The sequence below is a fragment of the Lissotriton vulgaris genome, chromosome 5, assembly GCF_964263255.1.
Source record: "Lissotriton vulgaris chromosome 5, aLisVul1.2, whole genome shotgun sequence".
Taxonomy (NCBI): Eukaryota; Metazoa; Chordata; class Amphibia; order Caudata; family Salamandridae; genus Lissotriton; species Lissotriton vulgaris.
In genome coordinates, this window is record NC_141693.1 from 1,783,824,344 (window position 1) to 1,783,838,060 (window position 13,717).

Consider the following 13,717-nt stretch of genomic DNA (forward strand, 5'->3'; position numbering starts at 1 on the left):
GTTGTTGCTCCCTCCCAGGCTGTCCGTTGTTGCTCTCCGCACCTCCATCGTATTTGCTTCCCACCCCTCTCATGCTGTCTGTTCTTCCTACTTCCTCCCTCCTCTCCTGCACATCCTTCATGTGTCTTTTCTTAATTACCCTGACCCTCCCTTCCACCTACAAATAAGAAACATTAGCAAAGTCAAATGACTAGCACAGAATGTGAATAGGTGGCTTAGTATATGCTGTCCACTAATTAAAGTGGGCACCCTGTACCAATCTACTCAACCTTTATGATGTATGAGGTCAAAGATAACCTATTGAAAGCTATACTAGTGGTAGCTATGGAGAGCAGCCTTCAGGCTTAATCTTGAAGGAATGTAAAGCAGCTTGTTTTAGCAGAATATCACCTCCTAAATGACTAAATGAAGGAAAACCACAAAGTAGTTATTTAAAAACATGTATTTATTATTACAACATTGGAATGTTGGGAGCTCCATTGAAAACAATGGAGTGTTCTGGTCTTGTAATGGCTGGTATAAGCCCGGATCCCCAACATTCCAATGTTTCTTTGTTCACAGCTCTGGCTGTGAACAAAGGCTTCAGGGAGCCTGAGGGGATTCCAATCCCCTCACGCTCCCATAAGGCTTTGTTTTTTTTGTTAGAACATTCTGTCCTCTAGTGGCAGAATGTTCTAATAGCCTTATAGCCCTTCGTAGATGGGCTATACCGCTATTAAAGTCCCTCTCCCTAGTTAAAGGCCCTCGCCTTCGGCACGGGCCTTTAACGCTGGAGAGGGCCTTTAATAGCCGTTATAGCCCTCTACGGCGGGCTATAAGGCTATAATATAACACCCTCTACTATCCTCTACACGAGGATAGAACACAAAGCACGCAAAACTGGATCAATAGAACAGTTGTAAGTAGCCCAATACACAGCGGCCTCCTGGGGGAGACCGAACCATATACTAAAACAGTGGTATAACAATCATGACTTCACTAGACAGAGTGCCTAGTGCACGCAGAATCGCTGGGACCTGAAGGAACCACCCAAGGTGATGACACAGGAGACCCACGGAGGATGGGTGCAGTGAGGAAGCACAACTGCATGCTCCGTACAACTCTATGGTAAAGTTACCGTTGTAAAGTTAAAGTTTAAGGACCCTTCTAGGAGGACTTCGAACAAGCACTTCGGAACTTGAGAGTTTAAAGAGCCACCGCACCCGTGGATACCATAGTATCAGAGTTACCTATTCCAGAGGATACAGGTGCATAGGTCTGAAGTGGAGTCAGAAACTCTTGTCATTCTCTAAGGAAGGAAGTGAAGAAGCACTGCTGCCGTGAAGGTGAAAAGGGTCCGGTGGAATCCAAGCCTGGATTCTGGATGGAAGGAACCTGAAAGCAGAGGGGATAGAGTCTGGGTCACTTCAGAGTTATCAGGGGCTTGGTAGGCGAATGCCCACCGATGTCGGTTGCTTCAGGTGCAAAGAAGAGATGCTTGACTCTGCAGCAACAAGGTCCTGGAGGTGTTGAGGATAACCAGGAGCCAGAGGTGAACTGTCCCACAAAGTATGTCGAGTGCTGAGGAGTCAGTGTCCGAGGGGGAGCACCAACAAGCCTTGGCAACAGCAACCCGAGCAGGAAGAACAAACAGGCTACTGTGTGGACCAGAAAGGCCCAGAGGACTCACCAAGCAATGGGGAGTCAGGGCACGTTTGGAGCAACGCGGAAAGCGCAAGAACAATCAAGTTGACCCTCAGGGCGACCCACAGGCCGAAGGGCCAGGAGTCACGAGGGGACATCAAGCAAGTTTGAAAAGCACCAGCCCAGGGAGCACACAGTGGGAGGAGGCCAGAGTTCTTTGGTGCAAATACTGGTCAGGGTCAGGACTACATGGAGTCCAATGCACAAGCTCAGGAATTGCCAACAAGCATATTCACTTGCAAATGGGCACGTTGCTCTGGGGTTCAGGTTACGCAGCCCCCACGAGGGATACTGGCCTCAAACTCGGAGAGAGGGCAGATCGACCTCAGAGACCTTCAGGAACCCATCTCCTGTATTGCTGAAATCCTTGGAGTCCGCAGTAGCTCAGGAGCAGCTACTGGTCCATTGCGCTTAAGGTGCCTGTGAAGCAGGGGAGTGACTCTTTCACTCCAAGGGAGATTCTTCTGTTGTCTTAAGTGCTCCACAGGTCCTGCTCAGAGTCTGTATGGAATCACAGCACCAACTCAGCTTTGGATGGAAAGGGGGACAAAGTCAGCCCAGTCGAGGTCCAGCGAAGTTCAAGGTGTCCAGACAGTCGAAGGTCAGTAGTTTCTTGTAGAATCTTGTCCACATAAAATCCAATGTCCTGTAGCCAGTTAACCCCTTTTATACCCACGGGAGAGGGTTGGACAGATTCAGGGGACCCTCTTAAGGGAAGGGCAGGACAGAGGGGTGGTTACACCCATGTCCTTTGTCCAGTTTCGTGCCAGCGCAGGAGCCAATGGCTCCCAGAACTGGTTTGAGCTGGACTATGGACAGGGACACCAAATGTGCCCCCAGTGCAGACTTTCAGGCACTCTCAGAGCTCACCCACCCAGCCCCAATACACTAAACCCTGTCTGGGAGGTGGGAGGTGGCAGTGGCGTCACTAGGGTTGGTGTCACCCGGTGCGGGTAACTCATGGTGTCACCCCCTCACAACTTACCGGATGGAGAAACTCACCCTCTGCCTGCACCATGTCCCCTCTGCCTACACCATCTCTCCTCCGCCTGCACCATTTCACCCCCTCCCAGCACCATCTTTCCCTCAGCCTACACCATCTCACCCTCTGCCTGCACCATCTCCCCTCTGGTTGCACCATCTCTCCCTGTGTCCACACCATCTCCCCTCCACCTGCACCATCTCTCCCTCTGCCTGCACCATCTCTCCCTCTGCCTGCACCATCTCTCCCTCTGCCTGCACCATCTCTCCCTCTGCCTGCACCATCTCCCCTCCGCCTGCACCATCTCTCCCTCTGCCTGTATCCTCTCACCCTCTGCCTGCACCATCTCTCCCTCTGCCTGCACCATCTCTCTCTGCCTGCACCATCTGCCTGCACCATCTCCCCTCTGCCTGCACCATCTCCCCTCCGCCTGCACCATCTCTCCCTCTGTCGCACCATCTCTCCCTCTGTCGCACCATCTCACCCCCTGCCTGCACCATCTCTCCCTCTGTCGCACCATCTCTCCCTCTGTCGCACCATCTCACCCCCTGCCTGCACCATCTCTCTCTCTACCTGCACCATCTCTCCCTCTGCCTGCACCATCTCTCCCTTTGTCCGCACTCTCTCCCCTCTGCCTGCACCATCTCTCCCTCTGCCTGCACCATCTCTCCCTCTGCCTGCACCATCTCACCCTCTGCCTGCACCATCTCACCCTCTGCCTGCACCATCTCCCCACTGCCTGCACCATCTCTCCCTTTTTCAACACTATCTCCCTCTCTGCCTGCACCATCTCCCTCTCTGCCTGCACCATATCCCCCTCTGCCTGCACCATCTGCACCATCTCCCCTCCGCCTGCACCATTTCTCTGTCTGTCTGCACCATCTCCCCTCCGCTGCACCATCTCCCCTCCGCTGCACCATCTCCCCTCCGCTGCACCATCTCTCTCTCTGCCTGCACCATCTCCCCCTCTGCCTGCACCATCTCCCCCTCCACCATCTCCCCCTCTGCCTGCACCATCTCCCCCTCTACCTGCACCATCTCCCCCTCTGCCTGCACCATATCTGCCCTCTGCCTGCACCATCTCCCTTCCGCCTGCACCATCTCACCCTCTGCCTGCACCATCTTCCTCTCTGCCTGCACCATCCCTCCCCCTCCGCCAGCAACCCCCTCCCCCGCCTGCTGCTCTTTTAACCCTTTCCTCATCACCTTCTCTACCCCTCCCCGCCTCCCTTTTTCCACACTATCTCCCTCTCTGCCTGCACCATCTCCCTCTCTGCCTGCACCATCTCCCCCTCTGCCTGCACCTTCTCCCCTCCGCCTGCACCATTTCTCCGTCTGTCTGCACCATCTCCCCTCTGCTGCACCATCTCCCCTCCGCTGCACCATCTCCCCTCCGCTACACCATCTCTCTCTCTGCCTGCACCATCTCCCCCTCTGTTCCCAGCCCCTCCTCCCCGCTACCGCCTCCCAGCTGCTGACCCTCCCACCCACGTTCACAGAGCTTACCTCCTCCTCTCAGCCCCTGTGACCGCCCGGACTCGCTCCTGACCGGTTGCTCCCTCCTCGCTCCTCTCCCAGTACTGCTGCTGCCTGCCTGGTGATCTTCGCACTCCTTATTGGACATCACGGTATCGCCTGCATTTAGTTAATTAGCGTTGTGTTATCTGAAAGCTGCTCACTATAACGCTGTCCCCGCATGGTAATTGACCGGCTCATAGCGCATGTAATTGTAGCGCCGCCCGCCCTGCTTTGCAATTAGCTGTGTTTGCTTACTTCTGCACTTCTGCCAGCAACTTAAAATATATTTATTCTACTTTTCGGTGTCTCAGGCGATTTGCTGCCCCTGCCTCGCCTCCCCTTTGAACTCCATTTTGTTTGCTGTTGTTGTTGTTGTTCCCAGCCCCTCCTCCCCGCTACCGCCTCCCAGCTGCTGACCCTCCCACCCACGTTCACAGAGCTTACCTCCTCCTCTCAGCCCCTGTGACCGCCCGGACTCGCTCCTGACCGGTTGCTCCCTCCTCGCTCCTCTCCCAGTACTGCTGCTGCCTGCCTGGTGATCTTCGCACTCCTTATTGGACATCACGGTATCGCCTGCATTTAGTTAATTAGCGTTGTGTTATCTGAAAGCTGCTCACTATAACGCTGTCCCCGCATGGTAATTGACCGGCTCATAGAGCATGTAATTGTAGCGCCGCCCGCCCTGCTTTGCAATTAGCTGTGTTTGCTTACTTCTGCACTTATTATTATTATTATTCCGAGTTTTGTATAGCGCCTGGTTACCAATAGGCATCCCCGCGCTTATCAGAACATAACACAGCTACAAGAATGCAAGGATTAATCAGAGAACAAAAAAGTTTTTAAGAGTTTACGAAACCTGAAGAGACTGGCTTCGGAGCGCAGTTGTAGGGGCAGTGAGTTCCACAAGGAGGCCACATTTATTGAAAACCTTCTGCCCCCAGTTCTTGCCTTTTTCACCCTGCCAACCTGAAGGAGATGTTGGTGGTCAGAGCGGAGGGAACGAGAGGCCTTATAGGGCTGGACCATCTCCTCAAGAATAGGTGGACCCACCCCGTGCAGGACTTTGTGGGCGATGCAGAGTGACTTGAATTTCACCCGGTCCTTCACAGGGAGCCAGTGCAGTGCCCTCAACGCCGGGCGGGCAGATTGCCGCCTAGGGAGACCCGTCAAAAGCCTAGCAGCCGCGTTCTGCACTTGCTGCAGTCTGTTCAGGGTAGATTCGGGTGCGCCCAGGAAAAGCGCATTGCTGAAATCCAGCCGCGAGATGATAAGTCCCTGGATGAGAAGCCTTCGAGTGGCCACTGGGAGCAAGGGCAGAATCTTCTGGGCTGAACGGAGCAGGCCAAAGCACACGCCAGCAGTCTTTTTGGCATGGGTTTTAAATGATAGGTCCTGCTCCAGCCATACTCCCAAGCTCTTGATCTCCTGCTCGGGGGGGGCATCGGTCCCAAACAGTCTGGCCAGCTGCTGGGGGGCAAAGATGGAGCGGAGTTCCCCAACAGCATCAGTTCCGTTTTGGAGCCATTTAACTTTAGGGCTGAGCTGCACTTCTGCCAGCAACTTAAAATATATTTATTCTACTTTTCGGTGTCTCAGGCGATTTGCTGCCCCTGCCTCGCCTCCCCTTTGAACTCCATTTTGTTTGCTGTTGTTGTTGTTCCCAGCCCCTCCTCCCCGCTACCGCCTCCCAGCTGCTGACCCTCCCACCCACGTTCACAGAGCTTACCTCCTCCTCTCAGCCCCTGTGACCGCCCGGACTCGCTCCTGACCGGTTGCTCCCTCCTCGCTCCTCTCCCAGTACTGCTGCTGCCTGCCTGGTGATCTTCGCACTCCTTATTGGACATCACGGTATCGCCTGCATTTAGTTAATTAGCGTTGTGTTATCTGAAAGCTGCTCACTATAACGCTGTCCCCGCATGGTAATTGACCGGCTCATAGCGCATGTAATTGTAGCGCCGCCCGCCCTGCTTTGCAATTAGCTGTGTTTGCTTACTTCTGCACTTCTGCCAGCAACTTAAAATATATTTATTCTACTTTTCGGTGTCTCAGGCGATTTGCTGCCCTTGCCTCGCCTCCCCTTTGAACTCCATTTTGTTTGCTGTTGTTGTTGTTCCCAGCCCCTCCTCCCCGCTACCCGCCTCCCAGCTGCTGACCCTCCCACGCTCCGCCCCCTCCACCATCCATTTATGGCCAATGCCCCCACGCGCAGCGTCCACGCGCTACGGCCGCGCCGAAGGTGCGCCAAAGGTAAGCCCGTCTACGCCCGTCCGCGCCTGGACCGCGCCATACCCCCTGGCCCTCGCATTTCCCAGCCCTCCTGCATTACCTACGATGCCTCCACCCTCCTAGCCCTTAACCCCGGCCGTCCCCCCAACTGCGTCCAAGCCGCTCCTGGACACACCCATGGACCTTTCTCATGTTACTCCTGCAAATTCTTCTGCACTGTCAACCACTCCGCTACGATCACACCTCAGATTCCCGACACCAACCACCTACAATGCATCTTGCTCAACACCCGATCGGTCCACAGGCACGCCATTGACCTATGGAATCTACTAGACACCATCTCTCCGGACGTCGCCTTCCTTACTGAAACATGGATGAACGCCTCCTCCGCCCCAGACATAACCATTGCCATCCCAGAAGATTATAAGATCATACGCAAGGATCGTACCGGCCACACAGGAGGAGGAATCGCTATCGTCCATAAGAAATCCATCCAAATCTCAACCAGCTCTGACGTCAACCTCGCCAACTCTGAACACCTTCACTTCCAGATCCACATCGACCCCAAGACCACATTCAGAGGCACCCTCCTTTACAGGCCTCCAGGACCCCGCGCTCAATTTAGTGAGGACATCACGGACTTCATCACTCCACACGCGCTCCCCTCCAAAGATTACATCCTTCTGGGAGACCTCAACTTTCACCTTGAAAAGAACAACGACCGCAACTCCACCACCCTGCTGGACAACCTCGCCAACCTCGGACTTAAACAACTGGTCACTTCCCCCACCCACATCGCAGGTCACACTCTCGACCCTATCTTCACCTCCAGCAATCATGTCTCCTTCAGCCACACCACGAATCTCCTTTGGACTGACCACAGCTGCGTTCACTTTACCTACAACAAGCCCAAACCCAACAACCACCCCCAACCAACTCTGCAAAGAAACTGGAACAAAATCACCATCGACCAGATCTCCTCATCGCTTCTTCTAAACCCCCCAGCCCACTCCTCAAACCCCGACCAAGCCGCCACCAACCTCACCCTATGGCTATCCAACAGCGCCGACATCCTAGCACCACTGAAAAAACGACAAAGCAAACTTGGCAGCAAGAAGGCCTCATGGTTCAACGATGATCTTAAGAAATCCAAGAAACTCTGCCGCTCCCTTGAGAAGGCCTGGAAAAAAGACCCAACCACCAGCACCAAGGACGCCTTCAAAAACGCCACCCGCATACACCATCAACTGATCCGAAAGGCCAAGAAAACCACCTTCAAGGAACGACTAGATAACAACGCCCACAACAGCAAGGAACTTTTCAACATCGTCAAGGAATTTACCAATCCCTCGGCCAACTCTAACGACATCACCCCCTCTCAAACCCTCTGCGACTCCCTAGCCTCATTCTTCCACAACAAAATTGCAGACATCCACAACAGCTTCGACAAACAACCCGGAGACCAACCCACCCAACCATCTGCTGGACCTTCACCCCCCTCAAACATCCTTAATGACTGGAACACAATCTCCACTGAGGACACCATCCGCCTGATGAACTCCATCCACTCAGGATCCCCCACAGACCCATGCCCTCACCACATCTTCAACAAAGCAGACTCCATCATAGCACCGCACCTCCGAGACGTCATCAACTGCTCCTTCAAATCCGCCACCTTCCCGGAAAGCTGGAAACACGCTGAACTCAGCGCCCTTCTGAAAAAACCCACAGCGGACCCCACCGAACTCAAAAATTACCGCCCCATCTCGCTCCTTCCATTCCCGGCCAAAGTCATCGAGAAAGCGGTCAACAACCAGCTCGCCGCCTTCCTCGAAGCCAACAAATCCCTCGACTCCTCACAGTCCGGCTTCCGAGCAAAACACAGCACTGAGACCGCCCTCATCGCAGCAACAGACGACATTCGAACTCTACTGGACAATGGAGACACAGTCGCCCTCATCCTCCTCGACCTCTCCGCAGCCTTTGACACAGTCTGCCATAGCACCCTTCTACAGCGCCTCAGAAACATCGGAATCCAAGGAAAAGCACTGGAATGGATCACCTCGTTCCTCACCGGAAGAACCCAGAAAGTCTGCCTCCCACCATTCAAGTCAGAGGCCACTGAAGTCATCTGCGGCGTACCACAAGGATCTTCACTCAGCCCCACCCTCTTCAACGTATACATGAGCCCCCTCGCGGCCATCGCCCGCCAACACAACCTCAACATCATCTCCTACGCGGATGACACTCAACTGATCCTATCACTCACCAATGACCCTAGCACCGCCAAAACTAACCTACACGAAGGAATGAAAGAAGTAGCCGAATGGATGAAACACAGCCGTCTGAAACTGAACTCTGATAAAACAGAAGTCCTCATCTTAGGTACCTCCCCCTCCGCATGGGACGACTCTTGGTGGCCAGAAGCCCTTGGAAAAGCACCCATCCCGACAGACCACGCACGGAACCTGGGCGTCATCCTGGATTCCTCACTTTCAATGAACAGACAAGTCAACGCCGTCTCCTCATCCTGCTTCAACATTCTTCGCATGCTCAAAAAAACATTTCGTTGGATCCCCACCGAAACTAGGAAAACGGTCACCCACGCTCTGGTCACGAGCCGACTGGACTATGGAAACACCCTCTACGCCGGGACTACCGCTAAACTCCAGAAAAAACTCCAACGAATCCAAAACGCCTCAGCCAGGCTCATATTAGACATCCCGCGTAAAGAACATATCTCTGGTCACCTGAAAAACCTCCACTGGCTTCCCGTCAATAAGAGGATCACTTTCCGGCTCCTAACCCACGCACACAAAGCACTCTACGAAATCGGACCAGAATGCCTCAACACATGACTGTCCTTCTACACCCCCTCCCGCCAGCTTCGTTCTTCCAACCAAGCCCTTGCCACTGTACCTCGCATAAACAAGACCACCATGGGAGGTAGATCCTTCTCCTACCTGGCAGCTAAAACCTGGAACTCACTTCCCACTTACCTTCGCCTTACCCAGAACCACCTAGCATTCAGAAAGCAACTTAAAACGTGGATATTTGACAAGTAATTCCCCACCCCTCCTTAAGCGCCTTGAGACCCTCTGGGTATGTAGTGCGCTATATAAATCCTTTGACTTGACTTGACTTGACTACCTGCACCATCTCCCCCTCTGCCTGCACCATCTCCCCCTCTACCTGCACCATCTCCCCCTCTGCCTGCACCATATCTCCCCTCCGCCTGCACCATCTCCCCTCCGCCTGCACCATCTCCCCTCCGCCTGCACCATCTCACCCTCTGCCTGCACCATCTTCCTCTCTGCCTGCACCATCCCTCCCCCTCCGCCAGCACCCCCTCCCTCGCCTGCTGCTCTTTTAACCCTTTCCTCGTCACCTTCTCCACCCCTCCCCCCCATGGTTTCTCCCTCCTAGTTCTCGGCTTTTCTCCGTAAGGTCTCAAGGCGCTTGCTTTGGGAACCCTTCCTGGCTTTTCCCTGCGAGATAACCCCGAGTGGGCTTCCCAAGGTGAAAGCCAGGCATCCCATCGCGGTGGGGCCATAGTGGAGATTAAGCAAGCTATTGCCCAGAGTTGCAGAGTGTGAACCCATGATTCGGGTAGGCACCGAGGCGACAATTATCGATTCCGTGGACATTTTTTAGCTCAAGACCCTGCCGCGTAGGGGATTGAAACCTGGTCCCGGGTCTGACCTCTTCGTCCGGGTCTGCCTCCTCTAACCGGTAAGCCACACTTCTCCAAATCTCACAATTTGCAGCTTGTGCTGTGCATTTTATCGCTTTGGAGATAAGTGTTGCTGATTGCACGCTATCTCCGCGATAAAATGCAGAGTTGGTTGGCGATAATTATCCTAGCGCTAATTGCGCTGAGCGATAATTATCGCCTTGTTAATATGCCCCATAGTTAGTGACAGCTTAGCTAAACTCTCCAGTGGGAACTTGTAATCTCGCCGCTATGGTTTAGCCTCTGACCATTGCCCTGGTATTCACTGCTCCACCACCATTGTATAAGTCATTTCACTGCCGCAACTCACACTGCCTACATCCTCAAACAGTTGTAATACTAGGCCTAACATGATCTGCTGGTTTGCAAATTTGAAACATTACCACCTTATGTAATGATTGCATGTTGTGTAAATTGGGGCCCTTATGTTATGAATTATGTTTTACTGTAAAGACCTTATCTAACCAAAGTGTGGGCCTTATGGAATGACCTATGTTTATTATAAAACGCTCTAGCACCTTAAGGAAATGTTTGCGCTGTATAAAAATGCATAAATAAAATAAATAGGAATATTCTAGTTCTTTTAAACATGTCCATCTGTGCAAGCGAAGCACCCCCTGCTTCCAAGCCTTCCTCGTACTCAGCGCCCACACAACCTGTTGTGGCCTCGCAGTTTTCATCATCCCCAGCGCCTAAACACGCGTCGTGGCACCCAAGCGCTGATTCTCTGACCCTGCCTCGTGTGATATATGGGCGCTTTGGATATCTAGTTTCCCCTCTAGTTGACCGTGGTGGTGTGCGCTTGCGGCTTGCAATGCACGCATGTCACACACTGTCAGAACTGACTGAGCTCTCCTCGTTCATGTAACAGTCTAGGCAGAGGGCCCCGGCCCCCGGACCGTATATGATCAATGTCAGCTCTGCCCCAGGCCCGCGGTTTTAGAATAGGTAGGCAGTCTCAGGCTGCACTGCAGAGCGAGCCACGGAGCCAGCCAGCGTAACTAACCAGATTGGTGTCACCCCAGATGGGGTGACACCCGGTGCGGTCCGCACCCCCCACACCCCCCTAGTGACGCCGCTGGGAGGTGGTCACACCTCCCCATGGCAGGATGCCTATTGTGCTGCCTTCCTCTTCTCGAGCGTGGCTCATCAGCAGGAGGGCAGAAATGTGTTTCTGGCTGGTAGCAACTATTTTGTGCTGCCCGGGTCGAGAAGGTTGGCACAGGGTAGACCGGTGACCCCATGAAGGAAGGGTGGAATCATACCTCCACACCATTTACTGGTGTGGAGGTTTGATTCCAAGATGTTTGATACCAAACACAATATATTTCGATAGCATTTACGGCGAGGTTAAAATGCAACTCTACCTATATGTCCGGCTGAGTCACAGACAACTCGAGAGAATGGTCTCCGAAGGCTGCAGAGAGGCTCTGCTCATGCAGGAGCTCCCGCTCACATAAAATTCAGCACCCTGCCTTCAAGATTGATAAGACCTGCAATAGGGGTAACTTATAAGTTTTAAGTGTAGTAACCATTGGATATAGTGAACCTATATCTAAAGTAAGAGGTGCAAGCATCATCTTACACGGGCTGCAGTAGAAGACCTGGAGTTCCATTTTGCATGGTATCTCATTGGTGGCATAATACATGCTTCAGTCCATGAGAGGCCTCTGGGGTACCTATGCCCTTGGGTACATGGTATACCATATACTAGGGGCATATACGGGTACCCCAGTATTCAATCTGGATTGCACCAAAGTACAGGTTTCCCAATTTCAGGGAAAAAGCAGATAGGCTGGGGTCCTGATTAGCAGTATCCCAGTCAAACTAATCAAAAACCAGCAAAAGACCAGGCAAAAAGTGGGGGTAACCATGCAGTCAGATCCTACCTTCCTACACAGAACTTTTTGGCTTTGTTACTGTTTCTTCATAATGTTGCCCAGCAGAATGGGCTGCTGTGCAACATGGCTTAAAGTAAACAAAACAAGCACTATGATGTGGTCAATACTGGACGAGCCATAGCACTTTGTTTTTAATTTGCTTTAAGGCATGTTGCACAGTAGGCCACACTGCTGTGCAACATTTCAAAAAAGTATTGACAACTTTAACACTCATTTGCTTCCAGCAGGTTACTCTGGCCTATCTGTTGGTCAGGAAAGGCCCCCGACGGCCCCAAGACCACAGCTGACAACGCATAACAACCATACTGGTACAGGAAGACACCGATGGTGTGATCCAATCAGTCATGAAGAAAAATGAATTAACTGGACTGCCCAAAACCAACCTTCAGTGGAGTATCCGTTTATCCCTTCAAGTAAGGACTGAGATGTATTGGGTTAGATTCATCCAACCCTTTTTCCTTTTCCTAGTCTGAACCAATTTGGTTCCTAAGATCTTTTGTTACCTGAGCTGGAATGCTGATGGTGCTTTATTTGCAGGGCGCCGTAATTACTTTTTCAAAGAATGTAGGGGCATATTATCAAGAAACAGAGTTTAAATTATCGCCGCTTTAGCGTCGATGGCCTTGATAATATACCCTTGATAATTCCCATAGAAGCCCATGTACTGGTGTCAACATGGACTTCTATTGGAATTCACAAAGGCATATTATCAAGCCCATTATCGCCACTTTAGAAGCAGTTTTCTGCCGCTAAAGCGGCGATAATTTTAACTCTGTGCTTGATAATAATAACATATACTTTTTAGTGAATCTGGGAAGATCCCCCATTGTGGATTCCATGTTGTTACAATCTTTGTAGTTTCAGTCCTTTCTATGAAATGTATGTCCTCGGTCTCCCAAATATAATATTAAATCCAAAAATATGCATGCAATAATTCCTGGCATTGTAAAGTTATTTACTCATCGACATGGCGTGCTGGCTGCAATGCAATGACAAATGTCATAATATTTTCACAAAAACAGGAAGCATTGCACGTCCACTCCACCTACAGTTATCTACTGCACTAGCTGAACCTGTTTTCAGCAATATGCTAATTTAACACGTTTGCTATTCATTTTTACTAATACCGTTGTTAAAAGTTTTAATCATGTCGGGTGTTAACGTTATTTAGAACAAGCATTGGCAAAGCCAATAGGTTTCGCCTATGCAAGACCTATTGGCATTGGCAGTTTTTTAAAAGATGTTGCATGTTTTTGCATATGCCAGACCTATTGGTGTTGTCATTGTTTTTTAAAGATGTTGCATGCTTTTAAAGATGTTGAGCAGTAGCGTGGGCTGCTGGCTTAAAGTAAATGAAAAAAGTCTATGACGCAGCCAACACTGACCGCGCAATAGCACTTTGTTTTTATTTACATTAAGGCATGTTGCACCGCAGCCTGCGCTGCTGTGCCACATTTAAAAAAAAACATTGACAATGCCAACAGGTCTCATATAGGCGAAACCTATTGGCTTTGCCAATGCTTATTTCCCTTTCTTTCCTTCTCCCTGTTTTAAAGGGGCTTCTCCCCCCCTAAGCCCTCGCTCTCTTCTTTTGCTGTTTTCTTGGGGGATGTTTCCTCTCCTCCCCTTATAACACTTTGTTAAGTCTTAAATCCCCATCTCTTCCTCTCTAAC